The 17,059-nt window shown below is 41.5% G+C and overlaps 2 long non-coding RNA genes across 2 annotated transcripts in view; one reads left to right on the top strand and one right to left on the bottom strand.

Annotated features, from left to right (window-relative positions):
• Positions 1-1,230: 1,230 nt before the first annotated feature.
• On the bottom strand, positions 1,231-16,419 carry LOC138921935 (uncharacterized). The gene is made up of 3 exons (XR_011434948.1): positions 16,322-16,419; positions 5,487-5,554; positions 1,231-2,140 (listed from the first exon to the last, which is right to left on the bottom strand). It is a non-coding gene; the product is annotated as an uncharacterized lncRNA (long non-coding RNA).
• The window catches only part of LOC138921936 (uncharacterized), a 37,266-nt gene continuing 29,340 nt past the window's right edge, over positions 9,134-17,059 (top strand). Inside the window, exon 1 of the long non-coding RNA XR_011434949.1 lies at positions 9,134-9,255. This is a non-coding gene — a long non-coding RNA (uncharacterized lncRNA). The remainder of the gene's footprint in view (positions 9,256-17,059) is intronic.

The raw sequence follows: 17,059 nt of genomic DNA, 5'->3' as shown, positions 1-17,059 counted from the left end.
TCCATGGGGGACCCCCCACCTCAGGCACTGCTTCCTGGGAGCCTGACCTAAGACAGTCTGCTGTGCTTGCTCTCTTTCAAGCCCTTAGTAGGTGTGAATCATTTGATCATCATAACAACATCTACAGGCATTCCTAATTTCATTTGCACATTAATAGAGGAGAATTCGGAAGGAGTGTTACAGGTCATACCAGTGAAGACGGACTGCAGACCCTCACTGGAAAAGCTTTATCCGCGTGCCCACCCATGGCCCCTGGGCCTCACTGACTCAGATAAGCGAAGCAGGCCCATTACATTTGTCTACCCAAAATGAGCCAACTAAAGGAAAAGGCCAGAACTTGGGTGCCCGGGGCCTGTTTATGGCACCATTAGTACCTTTTTTTTTTTTGAGGAAGATTATCTTTTTTTTATTTTTTTGTTGAGGAAGATTAGCCCTGAGCTGACATCTGCTGCCAATCCTCCTCTTTTTGCTGAGGAAGACTGGCCCTGAGCTAACATCGGTACCCATCTTCCTCTACTTTATATGTGGGATGCCTGCCACAGCATGGCTTGACAAGCGGTGCCATGTCCGCACCTGGGATCCGAACCGGCGAACCCCGGGCCATGCGAACTTAACCTTGCGTGCCACCGGCCGGCCCCTGCCATTAGTCCTTTTTGACTTTAGTGTTTGTCCCAGGCCGCTGCTGATTGCCTCTGGAGACCTGTGCAGGGAGTTAGGGTGGAAGAGAAGTCGGGAGTGGGGAGAAGGGACTCTTGACTCCCCAGCTTTGCCATAAATTGGGAAGTCTTGTGTGAGTGTGTTAATTGTTAGGGAGAATAAGGACTGTCTTTCTTACAGTCAAGCGGGGCTTTCCACGTTGGACTAAAAAACACGTGCGCACACAAAACCCTGTAGGGAAGGGAGTCTTTAGTCTTAGCTGAATGCACAATTATGCATTCTTTGTCGCCTCCATATTAAAGCCGCAGCCTTGCCAACAACAAAAAGTACAGACATCGGAGTGACCTCTCCTCCCACCAAGATTTCTGATGGAAAAACAGCTCAGGAAAAATCCACTTAGGTCCTCCGTAATCCAGATGCAAATGCTTGTTCTCATCCTCTCAGACCCTCTGGGAAATTCTCTTTCCTAAACTGTTAAAATGCACTCAAGTATAGCTTGCAGAGTATTTCCTTTAAAATGCTTGTTAAGGAGTAAATCCAACACGCTCCTTGCATGCCAGACAAGCAAGCACAGAGTTTCAAGACTTTTTACTCTCTTCGATTCTGCCTTCTCTCCCCACCCCTCTTCCCAAAGGATAACCCTTATTTTAAAAAGGAAGGCACAAAATTGCATCTATACACATTCAACACTTGAGAAGCTTCTAGAAAAGGGAGCACTGTGAAGGCTGCAATCATCATGTCTAAAATGAGAGAAATAAATACTGCCAAAGAAGTCTTGCTTACTTGTATAAACAATCCAGTGTTCTAGGAAGTGACACATTGGGTAATTCTACACAGTGTGCTAAGAGGAAAACGGAAATGGGCCAGATCGGGTCTGAAGAAGAAATGGCTCATTGTTTGGCATTCTTTAAATGCTGGAATAATTACTCAATTATGGGCGCTTCCCATATATGCAAATAATGCAAATCCACAAGCTATGGAGGAGATTAGATGCAGCTCTTGCTAATTCCTGTCTTGCTGGTTTAGGGACTGCAAAGGAATGGAGAAATGCCAAGATCCCTAACCTGGGACCTCTCGCTCGCTCAGGAACTGGAAGGGAGACAGGGTGGGGTTATTCCCTGATGCTTTATTTCATGGCTTTATGGCTTTAACTTTAGATGCTTATTTGACTTGTGATTGGAAAAGCCATTGTGTAGCTTTCGAGTGTGGATGGGGAGCCTGGGAGCGCTGTTCTCAAATGAGACTGACTTCCTTGATTCGAGTAGATGCGTCCAGTTTTGAGATTAAGGTTTTTCTCATTTCCTGATCTTCCACTGCAATGAGATGCAGGGTATTCCAGAAGAGTCAGCTATGTGGATAAACCAGGCGGTCTGTGTTTGGTCATCTTCGTGCTTTATTCTGCTCTGTGTCAGCTTCTCAGCGCACAGCAATGTCCTTGGAATCGGTTCATGGCTGTCAGAGTGTAGGCGGACTCCATTTGTACCTGGGTTATTAAAATTCAGATTTGAAAAAATGTTAGACCAATTTCTCTCCCAAACTTAGAACACTCATAGTCACCCACTTCCTTCCTCTGCTGGTCTCCCCTCCCAACGCTGCATTTTTACTTCTTTTCCTTCCCAACCCATGGGTTATGTTCAACAAAATGCTAATGAGCTGATTGAAAATGTATTCCAGGCAGACCATAACTTTAGGAAGACACAGCTACCATGAGCCAGCATACTACAAGACGCTTCCTCCTGGCTGGATTCTCTCCTGTTTAGGATTATGACTCTGGTCCCCTGTGTATTTGGAAAAACAGATTCTTAAACTGCAGACCTCTGCTTTATGAGCCAAGCAGAGCAGCTTGGAAGTCTCAGGCTTACAGAAACAAGAAGGAGGATTTATCCGACACAGAAATGAGTAGTCTCTGAGTCATTGACATTTTTTTTTCATTTGATGACACTAACATTACAAATTACTCTCTTTGTAGCATGAATGGAACAGTTTCAGAACATAGGTAACCTCACTGGATCCTGGAGCAACAACCCTAAGATGGTTGTTATATATCAGTGGCCCCCAGGGGACATCTGGCAACGTCTGGAGACATTTTTAGTTCTCACACCTGGAAGAGGGGTACTCCCAGCGGCTAGTGGGTAGAAGCCAGAGATGCTGCTCAACATCCTGCAGTTCACAGGACAGCCCCACCACAGAGAATGATCCAGCCCCCAAAGTCACTACTGCCGAGGCAGAGCGACCCTATGAGATGTGTATAATGTATGATAACATTCATACTACTAGGCTTTATAGTGGGGAAACCGAGGCTCAAGAATGTAAGTAACTAGCGCAATGTAATGTGATCTGGCCTCTGCGGAAAAGCATCAGCCCTGAGACTGCAGCTCAGTTATCCCAGCTGACCTCCCGTGTTAGTCAGGGTTCTCCGGAGAAACAGAACCAAGAGGAGATATATAGACATATATATATGATTCGTTATAAGGAATTTGCTCACATGATTATGGAGGCTGACAAGTCGCAACATCTGCAGTCAGAGAACTGATGGTGTACTTCCAGTCCGAGGCCAGCAGGCTCAAGACCAGGAAGAGCTGATATTTCAGTTCAAGTCCAGAGGCTGGAAGAAACTGAAGTCCTAGCTCAACCGTGAGGCAGGAGGAGCTCCCCTTTACTCGCGGAAGAGGCGGTCTTTTTCTTTTATTCAGGCCTTCAGCGGATTGGATAAGGCCCACCCACAACTAGTTCCTCAGTCTACTGATTCGACCATTCATCTCATTGAGAAGCACCCTCCCAGACACACCCAGAATGATGTTTGACCAAATATCTGGGCACCCCGTGGCCCAGTCGGCTTGATGCATAAATTGCCCATCACACCTCCCGACTTTATCACCAGATGCTCTGTGTTTCTACAACTCTTCCTGCTCACAGAGCAGTTTGTGGACCAGCAGTAGTAGCATCACGAAGGAGCTCGTTGAAATGCCCAGCCCAGACTCATTAGTTTGCAAAGCGCCGTATTACACACACGGAAGGGGATGGTGGTGGGGTGTGGGCATCTAAAAACAGCGATTTTACAATATTGATTCAAAGAGCCACCCGGGTAGTGGTTTCCTTACTTAACCTCTTAATCAATAGGGGTTTATGTATCATTTAAGAGGTGCCAAACTCAACTCCAGTCACTGAGCAAAATGCCATCACAAGCCACATTCACGGTTGCTCTACATGATAAGCACGTTTAAATGCCCGGATCCATTTGTCACTCAACTTTAGGCTGTGTCTCTGTGAAGTTCAGCCAGATTTACCTGGCACAGAAGTAGAAATGGGCAAAAAGCCAACCCCAAGCCAACCGCGCTGTAAGCCGCACTTGATTTTTGCCTTTGATTCCGGGGCATCTCTCTGCCTGCTGTCCCTGCCCAGGACCTGCTCCATAATTTGCGGTCTCCATTTTGCAGCGCAAAATGGAAATGTGGGACCCTGTGTTAGTTCGTTCAGGCTGCTCTCACAAAATACCACAGACTGGGTGGCTTATAAACAGCAGAAATGTATTTCTCACAGTTCTGGAGGCTGGAAGTCGGAGATCAGACTGCCAGCAGGGTCGAGTGAGGGCCCATTTTCAGGTCTCAGACTCTCACCGTGTCCTCACCTAGCGGATGGGGGAGGGAGCTCTGTGGCGTCTCTTAAAAGAATACTAATCCCATTCACGGGAGCACCACCCTCATGACCTAATCACCTTCCAAAGGCCCCTCCTCCTAACACCATCGCATTGGGGGTTAGGATTTCAATGTATGAATTTGGGGGGGACACAAGCATTCACACCATAGTGGATCCCTTGTTTAAAAAAAACACTGAGAATTTCAAGATGGTGACAGTAGAGTGTTAAAACAAGTAGGAGCCCTGTCCATATCTTGACTTCTAGTCATTGTGTCCTCTGCACGTGCCAAAGGGACGGCAGTCTTCAGCGATAGCACAGGAGGTCGATTTGAGGGCAGAGGCCCTATCCCTGCAGATCAAACCACTCGTTCCGAGCCCTCCCTGCCAGCCCAGCTGCCACCTCCCCTAGGTCAGCTTGACACTGTTGCCAGGAGGAACGTCCATGACTTCTACGCCCTGGTTCCCTGGTGGTGTGGGTTGAATTATGTCCCCCAAAAGATATGTTCAAGTCCTATTCCTGGTACTTGTGAATGTGACCTTATTTGGAAATAGAATCATTGCAGATGTAATTAGTTAAATTAAGATGACGTTATACTGGCATAGGGTGGACCCTTAACTCAATATGACTGGTGTCTTTAAAAAAGAGAAAAGATACAGAGGCACAGGGAGAAGGCCATGTGATGAAGGAGGCAGAGATTGGAGATGAGTCTCTTTAAGCCACTGAATGCCAAGGATTGCCGCAACAGCAGCAGCCAGGAGAAAGGCAGGGAACAGACTCTCCCTTACAGCCTTCGGAGGGAGCACAGCTCTCCTGATGCCTTGGCTTCAGACTCCAGCCTCCAGAACTGGGAGAAAATTAATTTCTGTTGTTTTAAGCCACCCAGTCTGTGGCACTTTATGCCCAGGAAACTAACATGCCTGGAAACTCGTCCCCAGGCTTCTGCTGCTGCTTCAGGGGGAACTAGAGTCTTTAGAACTCTGTCCACAGAGTCCCAATCAGTGCCAGGAAATCCCGGGAAACAGAAGCCCGCCATGACTGCCCACAGCAATCCCACGAAACCCAGGAGCTCCAGTATGACAGGCTGGACTCCAGGAGCCCCTTGTATAAACACTAACACCTGACATCCAGAGTAGATCAAAAGCAAGCCAGAAATGTCCATATTTGCCATGTGCTGCTCAGAGTTCGGATTTACCTTGGACCACTGCGCATCTAAGCTGTAGATGAGAGACGTGTCTCTTTATGGAAGCACTCCAGCTCATCCTGAAAAAGGAGTGATGGAATTAGAATTAGAGTGAAGAACCCTCCTGATTGAAGGGATCCTGCCATCGAGCTTCAATGGCTGCTCACATCACAAAAAGAGAGACAGCTAGACCCGATGTGATTCCACACACGAAGAACACGCCTTCTATGATGTAGTCTTGCCAATAAGTCAAACCTGAATCAGATCAAAGCCTGAGGATCTGATTACCAGCTTCCAGGAAATACGGACATCAGGGAACCACATTACCACCACAGGGATGCAATCAGCAGAATCCCAGCTGGGGAAACTCTACCCAACAAATGATCTTGTTCCTTCAACAAATTAACTCCAAGGGGGAAAAAAGAGATGGAAGGGGAGCCTGCGGATGAAAAAAGAGACTAGAGACATAGCAACCAGTAGCATGATGTGGACTGTGTTTGAATTCTGATTCATACAAATCATACAAAAAACATCTGTGATATTTATAAGACAACTGGAAATGTGAACACTCCCTGGATAGTTTATGATATTAAGGAATTATTTTTTAAATTTAGGTTGGATGTGGTATTTCAGTTATTTTTTTAAAATAGTCTATATATTTTAGAAATACATTTGGAAATAATTATGGGAAATTTGATATATCTAAGATTTGTTTAAAAATAATACGGGTGAGGAGAGTGGGAGTGAGTGGGGTTGAAATAAGATCATCATGAGTTGATAATTGTTGAAGCTGCCGATGTGTCATGAGGGTTCATTATACTGTTCTCTCTAATTTGTGTATGCTTAAATTTTCCATAGTAACAAAAAAAATTTTAATTCCACTGGAACTTCATAAAAACATCTAAGTTGATAGAATCTGATTTTTGCATGTTATATTAGCTTCCTATTGCTACTGTAACAAATTGCCACAAACACAGTGACTTGAAAGAACAAAAATTTATTATCGTACAGTTCCGGAGGTCAGAAGTCTGAAAGGGGTCTCATTGTCCTAAAATTAAGGTGTCCGCAGGGCTCCGTTCCTTCTGGGAGATTCTGTTTCCTTATCTTTTCCTGCATCTATAGGCTGCCTGAATTCCTTGGCTCATGGGCCCTTCCAGCAATCACGTCTCACCTCTCCTTCTCTGACTCTGGCCCCCTGCCTCCCTCTTACAAGGACCCTTTTGATTATATTGGGCTCACCCAGGTAATCCAGAATAACCTTTCCATCTCAACAGCCTTAATTTAATCACACCTGTAAAGTCCCTTTTGCCACGTAAAGTAACATAGTACTGTATAAAGAAACAGATTTTGGGGATTAGGACATGTCCAGACATCTCTGGGGGGGGCCATTATTCTGCCTACCACAGGTGTGATTCAGACCAGGTATCTCAGATTGACAAACATTTATCAGCATTTTTTTATTCAAAACAGAGACACCCTGTTATGACTTCTGCATACCTCATCAGGGATGATTTTGCCTCCCAGGGACATTTGGCAATATCTGGAGACATTTTTGATGGTCGAGACTGGAGATGGGGTTGGAGGAGGAGGCAGCGCTACTGGAATCTAGTGAGTAGAGGCCACAGATTGTAGGCTGCCAAACCTCATACAAAGCACGGGACAACAGATCTGTCTGGCCCAAAGTGTCAGTAGTACTGAGCTTACGAAACCCTGGACAAGAAGCAACAGAAGGAAAAGCGCGTGATGTGCTCCACTGTATATCTGCAAAGAGCAAGTAATCAATAAATATTTGTTGAATGAATAAAGTATTAGCTTGCTAGTCATATCCATCACACCTTCTTGTCAATAAATGACCTCAAATTCAGTGACAACAGCTCAGACAAAGCCATGTGAGATAGCCAAAATTGAATACAATTTGGAATATCCAAAAAAATATGTGTTTCTGCTGAAATCACGAGAGACATCCAGACATTATGTGCCTCTAGGGAAGAAAACACCACCATCTATGAGGCAATCCTGTCCCCAGACCCAAACCCAATCTAATCAAAGCCTCTAGAAAGATTCCATGGATTCCAAAGGTCTTATTATTAGCAGATAAAAAGGGTATTTACGTATCTTAGGATTCCTCAAGTGCAAAGGTCTGTAGAGCCAGAGAGAAAAGTATGTATGTATTTTAAGAACTACGTAAATTCAAAATCCTATCACAGGATCAAGCTGCCAGTCCTACAAATGTCCTTGGGTGCATAGAAGCATCACTAATGGGTACAGCTTCAAACTAGGGCCAGGGCTTGAGTCCACCTCCCGTGAAGTATAACACCGTGGACGTAACATCATTAATAGGGTCCAAATGTCCCATTAGCGGCACTGACAAGAATCTTGGGGCAGGCCCAAATCTTGGGCGTGTAGGCAGGCTGTTACGGGATGGTACTCTCATCAGTAATGGGGCTGAATCTCTTGGCTCCAGGAGGATTTAGGAAAAAGTACAGAAACTTAGAAGAGAATCAGAACTATAGGATTCATGTTTGGGGTGAAGAAGGAACGTGTGTATATTTGATGTTATATGCATTTGTAAAGTTTCAAAGAATTTCTGAGCTTTGGAAACCACTGTAAAATATATACTTGGGCAATTAATCTAAACTTGTGTTTTTAGTTGAAAGCTAGTTTTATATACAATATTGGAATATTTTAAGAGAACTTAAGTTTCACTATATTTCTAAGTTTAATTTATTAGATGTAAAAGTTATTTGCATACTTGGGAATGTATTTGTTACTTAAGACAATTGAAGTAATTAAAAAGGGAACTGAATGCAGTATATTAAGAGTTTTAAATCTTGAGTTAAATATTGGGTTTAAAATGCATGTTTTTAATTAAGTTTGCAAGTGGGATCAAGTATTTCATAAAGGCCCCTTAAAAGTGGTGGCTATTATTCGTTAGACTTAAAAATAAGCTAAAAAAAAAGAATAATAAGTTTTCTAAGCTGAACTTAAAAGATTAAGGAAAAACTAGGCATTTAAATTTGTAACTTAAGTAAGTTGACGATCAAATTTGTAAAACTGAATAAGTCTGTTTCGTGCCCACACATACCCCCCACTTTTGAGGGCTATAATTGCCACTTCTTAAGGGCTGTCCAATGTCCAAATTACTGTGCTTACATAAAAAATATCACAAGTCCATCTTCGCAACCCTCTGTCAATACTCTGATCAGATACCAATATTGTTGGCCAGATAAATTGCACGCAAACTCAGAAATCTTGCTCAGCCCTCCAGAGCCTGTTTAGAGCTGATAAGGTCCTTTACGATTCAAGTCGCATTCCTCCTAAGGTGCTTGTGTTTCTGTTTTTTTTGCATAATCTGAACCTATTTTTCTGCCCTGTCATGTTCTCATCCATTTGTGTGTTCGTGTATGTGTGTGTGTGTTTGTGTGCGTGTGGTTGGTTGTCATCTGAATAAATTATTTCATCCCTAGCCAACTGATTTATGTCCCTCGTAAAAGACCAGCTTAACTCTACACCGGTTTAACTAGGGAGTGTTGATGCACGGTCCAGATAACCCTGTTTATAGCCAGTATGTGCTTTGGAAGTTACTGAGCTCCAATTGGTTGAATTCCATTGTGGTCTGATTGTGTCCAGCCATAGAGAGAGTCACATTGTGTGGTCCACGGAGCAGCACCATCGGACCAACTGCAGACCGATGGAAGCAGAATCTGCTCTTTAAGAAGCTCGGCAAGTGCTTCCTATGCACATCAAAGTTTAAGAAACATTGGTCTAGACAAGAGTTCAGGTAACAGCAATCACTGTTGTGGTGACGTTGTATAGCTTGAGTTTCCTGCCCAACAGAGTACATGGTAGACTTTGTTTTCAGTGAAAAGCCAACACGTTCCAATTCAATTAATTTTGTAAATTGTCTCTACAAATTATTAAATTATGTGTGTAAATTGTTATTGAGTAAATTTGCTATTGAGTTTCTGCCATTGTAGCTTGAAAGCAGCCATAAACAATATGTAAATGAATGGATAAGGTTGTGTGCCAATAAAACTGTCTTTATTGACACTGAAATTTGAATTTCATATACTTGTGTGTGTGATAGTTCTGTGTCATTTTATCACATCTACAGATTTGTGTGACCGCAATCAAGATACAAAACTATTCCATTACCGCAAAGCTCTCACTATTGCTGCTCCTTTGTAGTCATACCCACTCCCTCCACCACACTATCCCTAATCCCTGGGAACCACTAATCTCTTCTCCATCTCAATCAGTTTTTCATTTTGAGAATGTTATAGGTAATTACATGCAACTGTTTGGATTTTTTTCACGCAGGATAATGCCCTTGGGATCCATCCAAGTTACTGCATGTATCAATAGTTCATTTTTGTTATTGAGGTCAAAATAGTTTATAACATTCTAAAATTTCAGTTATACATTATTATCTGTTGGTCACCATATATATGTGCCCCTTTATCCCTTGTGCCCACCACCCAACCTTCTTCCCCTCTGGTAACTGCTAAACTGTTTTCTCTGAGCATGCGTTTGTTAATCTTCCACATATGACTGAAATCATGTTGTGTTTGTCTTTCTCTGTCTGGCTTATTTTGCTTAACATAATCCCCTCAAGGTTCATCCATGTTGATACAAATGGGATGATTTTGTCTTTTCTGATGGCTGAGTAGTATTCCATTGTATATGCACACCACATCTTCTTTATCCAATCAGCAGTAGATGGGCAGTTGGGTTGCTTCCACATCTTGAATAATGCTGCAATGAACATAGGGGTGCATAAGTCTCTTTGAATTGTTGACTTCAAGTTCTTTGCATAAATACCCAGTAGTGGGATAGCTGGGTCATATGGTATTTCTATTTTTAGTTTTTTGAGGAATCTCCATACTGTTTTCCATAGTGGCTGCACCAGTTTGTATTCCCACCAGCAGTGTATGAGGGTTCCCTTTTCTCCACGTCCTCTCCAACATTTGTTGATTTTTGTCTTGGTAATTATAGCCATTCTAACAGGTAAAACGTTTTATCTCAGTTTTGATTTTCATTTCCCTGATGATTAGAGATGTTGAACATCTTTTCCTGCACCTATTGGCCATCAGTATATCTTCTTTGGAAAAATGTCTGTTCACATCCTCTGCCCACTTTTTGACTGGGTGGTGTTGTTGTCGTTGAGTTGTATGAGTTCTTTATATATTTTAGAGATTAACCCTTTGTCAGATATATGATTTGCAAATATTTTCTCCCAGTTGATGGGTTGTCTTTTTGTTTTGTTCATGGTTTCCGTTGCCCTGCAGAAGCTCTTTAGTCTGATGTAGTCCCATTTGTTTATTTTTTATTTTGTTTCCCTTGCCCGAGTAGACATGGTATTTGAAAAGATCCTTCTAAGACTAATGTCCAAGAGCATACTGCTTGTATTTTCTTCTAGGAGTTTTATGGTTTCACATCTTACATTCAAGTCTTCAGTCCATTTTGAGTTAATTCCTGTGTATGGCAAAAGATAACAGTCTACATTCATTCTTTTGCACATGGCTATCCAGTTTTCCCAACACCATTTATTGAAGAGACTTTCTTTTCTCCATTGTATGTTCTTGGCTCTTTTGTTGAAGATTAGCTGTCTGTAGATAAGTGGTTTTATTTCTGGGCTCTCAATTCTGTTCCATTGATCTGTGTGCCTGTTTTTGTGCCAGTACCAGGCTGTTTTGATCACTATGGCTTTGTTGTACATTTTGAAGTCTGGGATTGTGATGCCTCCAGGTTCATTCTTTTTTCTCAGGATTGCTTTAGCTATTTGGAGTCTTTCGTTGCCCCATATGAATTTTAGGATTTTTTGTTCTATTTCCATGAAGAATGTCATTGGGATTCTGACTGGGATTGCAATGAATCTGCAGACTGCTTTAGGTAGTATGGATATTTTATCTATGTTTATTCTTCCAATCCATGTGCAAGGAATATCTTTCAATTTCTTTAGGTCATCATTGATTTCTTTCAATAATGTCATATAGTTTACATTGTATAGGTCTTTCACCTCCTTGGTTAAATTTATTCCAAGATGTTTTATTCTTTCTGTTGCAATTGTAAATGGGATTGCATTCTTGAGTTCTCTTTCTGCTAGTTCGTTACCAGTGTATAGAAATGCAACTGATTTTTGTAAGTTGATTTTGTACCCTTGAACTTTGCTGTAGTTGTTGATTCTTTCTAATAGTTTTCTGGTGGGTTCTTTAGGGTTTTCTACATATAAAATCATGTCATCTGCAAACAGGAAGAGTTTCATGTCTTCATTGCCAATTTGGAAACCTTTCATTTCTTTTACTTGCCTAATTGCTCTGACCAAAACCTCCCGTACTATGTTGAATAGGAGTGGTGCCCAAGAGAGTGGGAACCCTTGTCTTGTTCCTGTTCTCAGAGGGGTGGCTTTCAGTTTTTCCCCATTGAGTATGATGTTGGCTGTGGGTTTGTCATACATGGCCTTTATTATTTTGAGGTACTTTCCTTGTATACTCATTTTAATTGACAGTTTTTATCATAAATGGATGTTGGATCTTGTCAAATACTTTCTCTGCATCTATTGAGATGATCATGTGAAATTTATTCCTCAGTTTGTTAATGTGGTTTATCACATTGACTGATTTGAGGATGTTGAACCATGCCTTCATCCCTGGTATAAATCCCTCTCGGTCATGGTGTATGATCCCTTTAATGTATTACTGTATTTGATTTGCAAATATTTTGATGAGGATTTTGCATCTATTTTTATCAGCGATATTGGCTTGTAATTTTCCTTCCTTGTGTTGTCCTTGTCTGGTTTTGGGATCAGAGTGATGTTGGCCTCATAGAATGAGTTAGGAAGTGTTCCATCTTCTTCAATTTTTTGTAATAGTTTTAGAAGGCTAGGTCCTAAACCTTCTTTGAATGTTTGGTAGAATTCTCCAGGTAAGCTGTCTGCTCCTTGACTTTTATTTTTTGGGAGGTTTTTGATTGCTGTTTCAATCTCTATACTTGTGATTGATCTATTCAGACTCTCTGTTTCTTCTTGATTCACTTTTGGGAGGTTGTATGAGTCTAAGAATTTATCCATTCCTTCTAGATTGTCTAATTTGTGGGCATAAAGTTTTTCGTAGTATTCTCTTAGAATCTTTTGTTTTCTGTGGTATCTGTTGTAATTTCTCCGCTTTCATTTCTAATTTTATTTGTTTGAGACTTCTCTCTTTTTTTTCTCATTGAGTCTGGCTAAGGGTTTGTCACTTTTGTTTATCTTCTCAAAGAATAAGCTCTTAGTTTCGTTGATCTTTTCTACTGTTTGTTTGGATTTTTTTGTTTCAATTTCATTTATTTCTGCTCTAATTTTTATTATTTCCCTCCTTTTGCTGTCTTTGGGCTTTGTTTGTTCTTCTTTTTCTAGTTCTGTTCGGTGTAATTTAAGATTGCTTATTTGAGATTTTTCTTGTTTGTTAAGGGGGGGGGGGCCTGTATTCCTATGAATTTCCCTCTTTGGACTACTTTTGCTGCATTCCATATGAGTTGGCATGGTGTATTTTCATTTTCATTTGTCTCCAGATATTTTCTGATTTAATTTGTTCAGTGATCCATTGGTTGTTCAGTAGCTTGTTGTTTAGTTCCCACATATTTGTCACTGTTGCAGCTTTTTTCTTATAATTAATTTCTAGTTTCATAGCATTATGGTTGAAAAGATGCTTGGCATGGTTTCAATCTTCTTAAATTTATTGAAGCTTGCCTTGTTTCCCAGCATATGGTCTATCTTTGAGATTGTCCCATGTGCAGTTGAGAAGAATGTGTATTCTGCTGTTTTTGGATGGAGTGTTCCATATGCATCTATTAAGTCCATCTGGTCTAATTTTTCATTTAATTCCACTGTTTCCTTGTTGACTTTCTGTCTGGATGGTCTATCCATTGATGTAAGCAGGGTGTTAAGGCCCCCTAGTATTATTGTGTGGCTGTTAATTTCTCCTTTTAGGTCTGTTAATAGTCACTTTCTGTACTTTGGTGTTCCTGTGTTAGACGCATATGTATTTATAAGTGTTATGTCCCCTGATGGAGGGTCCCTTTTATCATTATATACTGCCCCTCTTTGTCTCTCATTGCCGTTTTTTATCTTAGGTCTACTTTGTCTGATATAAGTATGGCAAATCCTGCTTTCTTTTGTTTGACATTGGCTTGGACTATCATCTTCTATCCCTTCACTTTGAGCCTGTGTTTGTCTTTTTTTTTTTTTTTGAGGAAGATTAGCCCTGAGCTAACATCTGCTGCCAATCCTCCTCTTTCTGCTGAGGAAGACTGGCCCTGAGCTAACATCAGTGCCCGTCTTCCTCTACTTTATATCTGGGACACCTACCGCAGTATGGCTTGCCAAGCAGCGCCATGTCTGCACCCGGGATCCGAACCGGCGAACCCCAGGATGCCAAAGCAGAACATGGACACTTAACTGCTGCGCCACTGGGCTGGCCCCTATGTTTGTCTTTAGAGCTGAGATGTATTTCCTGGAGTGCAGCATATTGTTGGGTCTTGTTTTTTAATGCATCCAGCCATTCTGTGTCCTTTGATTGGAGAATTCAATCCATTTACATTTAGAGTCATTATTGATATATGAGGGCTTAATGCTGCCACTTCATCACTTGTTTTCTGGTTGTTCTGTATGTCCCTTGTTTCTCATCCCACGTATTTTGGACTTCCTATTCAGTTTGCTGGTTCTTTATGATGATTTGCTCATTACTTAGCATTTGTGTCTCTGTTCTGATTTTTGTTTAGTGGGTACCATGAGGTTTGTATGAAAGATCTTGTAGATATTCCATTTTCTGATACCCACTTACTTCCTTAGTCTAAGCGGGTTCCATTGCTTTCCTCATCCCTGTCTAAGATATTGTTGTCACAACTTATTTCATTTTGTGTTGTGAGCTTGTGGTTAAAATGACATGATTATAGTTATTCCTGATGTTTTCCTTCCTTTTATCTTTAATGTTATAATTAAGTGTTAGCTAACCTGTTCTGATAGAGAGTTGCAATTTTATGATTTTGTCTACCTTTTTATCTCCTAGCTCAAGGCTTTGTAAGCCCTTTTTTTTTTCAGGCATGAGGGCCTTCTTGATCATCTCTTGTAGGGGTGGGGGTATTGTGGTGCTGAACTCCCTCAGCTTTTGATTATCTGGGAGTTTTTATTTCTCCATCATATCTGAAGGATATTTTCGCTGGATAGAATATTCCTGGCTGAAAGTTTTTGTCTTTCAGGATTTTAAATCTATCATTCCACTCTCTCCTAGCCTGTAAGCTTTCTGCTGAGAAATCCGCTGAAAGCCTGATAGGGGTTCCTTTGTAGATTATTTTATTCTGCCTTGCTGTGCTTAATATTTTTTCTTTGTCATTGACTTTTGCTAGTTTTACTAATATATGTCTTGGAGTAGGTCTTTTTACATTGATGTAATTAGGAGTTCTATTAGCTTCTTATACTTGTTTCTTTTTTTTTTTTAAACAACTGCCACTTTTTTCTAAAGCAGCTACACCATTTTTTCTTTTTTTTAAGATTTTTTAAAAAAATGTTTCCTTTTTTTCCCCAAAGCCCCCCAGTACATAGTTGTGTATTTTTAGTTGTGGGTCCTTCTAGTTGTGGCATGTGGGATGCCACCTCAGCATGGCTTGATCAGCGGTGCCATGTCTGTGCCCAGGATTCGAACCAGTGAAACAGTTGGCCACCAAAGTGGAGTGTGTAAACTAACCACTTGGCCATGGTGCCGGCCCCAGCTTCTTACACTTGTAATTCCAGCTCCTTCCCCAGGTTTGGGAACTTCTCCACTATTATTTCTTTGAACAAGCTCTCTGCTCCTTTCTCCTTCTCTTCTCCCTCTTAAATATCTATAATCTTTATGTTGCATTTCCTAATTCAGTTGGATATTTCTTGCAGAATTTCTTCATTTCTTTTTATTATTAGTTCTCTTTCCACCTCCTTCTGAAGCATTTCAATATTTCCATCTTCTAAATTGCTAATTCTGTCCTCCATAATATCAGCTCTGTTATTTAAGGACTCCAGATTTTTCTTTATCTCATTCATTGTTTTTTTCATCTCCAACTTTCCTGATTGGTTTTTTTTTTTATGGTTTCAATCTCTTTCGTGAAGAATTCCCTTTGTTCATTAATTTTATTCCTGATTTTATTGAATTGCCTTTCTGAATTTTCCTGTAACTTGTTGAGTTTTTTTTTTATAGCTATTTTGAATTCTCTGTCATTTAGATTGTAAATTTCTGTGCCTTTGGGATAGATTTCCAGGTGCTTGTCATTTTCCTTCTGGTCTGGAGTGTTAATATTACCTCTTTACACTATTTGATGGAATGGATTTGCGACTTTGCATAGTGGTAGTATCTGGTCTCAGATTCCACCTGCTGCCCCTGAGGAGTGGCAGGAGCTGTGTATTCTGAGCCTTCCATAATCCCTGGTAGCTGTGCCTGTCCTTTGAAAGCTATGCTGACAGGGTCCATCTGTATTTTGTGTGCTTGCCACTGCTGCTTTACACACGTATACACAGGCCCCCTGGTGGGGGTCCCTTGCTCTGCCAATCAGCCAAGCTGGTGCGCCAGGCAGGGGGAGGGGCACTTTGTTTTGTGTGCATGATCCTGTGGGTGCTCCCGCTCTGCACTCACTGTCTGCCCTCCTGGGATACTCAGCTTGGTGAAGAGGCCCCTGCAATTGCTTAGCCTCCTCAGTGTGGAGCTTTCCCATGGGCTGGGAGGCAAGTTCAAGAGAAGGTGTTCCCATGGAGGGAAGCCCCCCTACCCCTCTTCTCTAGGAGTCATGCATGGTCCTGTGCCCTAGGTCACTGCTATTTGGGGAGGGAGAAGAGATCCCCTTACCTCCTTCCACTGCCTCCTGGGGGGTCCAGCACCTCCGCCTTCAGACATGTGGCTGCATGGATCTCTCAGATGTCTATTGTGTTGTGTGAATGTCCTCTGTTGGCTTATGAATGTCCTTTTTGTTTTATTTTAGGGGGGAGAGTCCAAGGGAAGAGCTTACTCTGCCATGATACTGATGTCACTCAACAATTCATTTTTGTTGTTCTTGTTTTTACTGATATGTTATATTCCATGGGATAAATGTACTATAGTTTAACTATTTGTGTATCATAGAACATTTTTGGTTGTTTTTGGTTTTTAGCTATCACAAATAAAGCTGCTACAATTAGTCATGTACAGGTTTTTGTGTGGACATAAGTTCTCTTTTCCCTGGGATAAATCCCCAGGACTCGGACTGCTGGGGCACATGGTAAGTGTATGTTTAGGTTTTTAAGAAACTGCCAAAACACTTTCTGGAGTGGTTGTACCATTTTACATTCCCACTACTAATGTATGATTGGTCTGGTTTTTCCACATCTTAATCAGCATTTGGTGTTGTCACTATTTTTTTCTTTATTTTAGCCTTTCTGATAGATGTGTAATGATATCTCATTGTAGTTTAAAAAAAATCAATTTATTCAAGTTTCTAATTTTTTTCCTTTTTCTTCTCCCCAAAGCCCCCAGTACATAGTTGTATATTCTAATTGAGAGTGCCCCTGGCTGTGCTATGTGGGACACCACCCCAGCATGGCCTGATGA

The sequence above is a fragment of the Equus caballus genome, chromosome X (assembly GCF_041296265.1).
Source record: "Equus caballus isolate H_3958 breed thoroughbred chromosome X, TB-T2T, whole genome shotgun sequence".
NCBI classification, from domain to species: domain Eukaryota; kingdom Metazoa; phylum Chordata; class Mammalia; order Perissodactyla; family Equidae; genus Equus; species Equus caballus.
The sequence above is the reverse complement of the archived record's forward strand: the minus strand, read 5'-3'. Positions and strand labels throughout refer to the sequence as shown.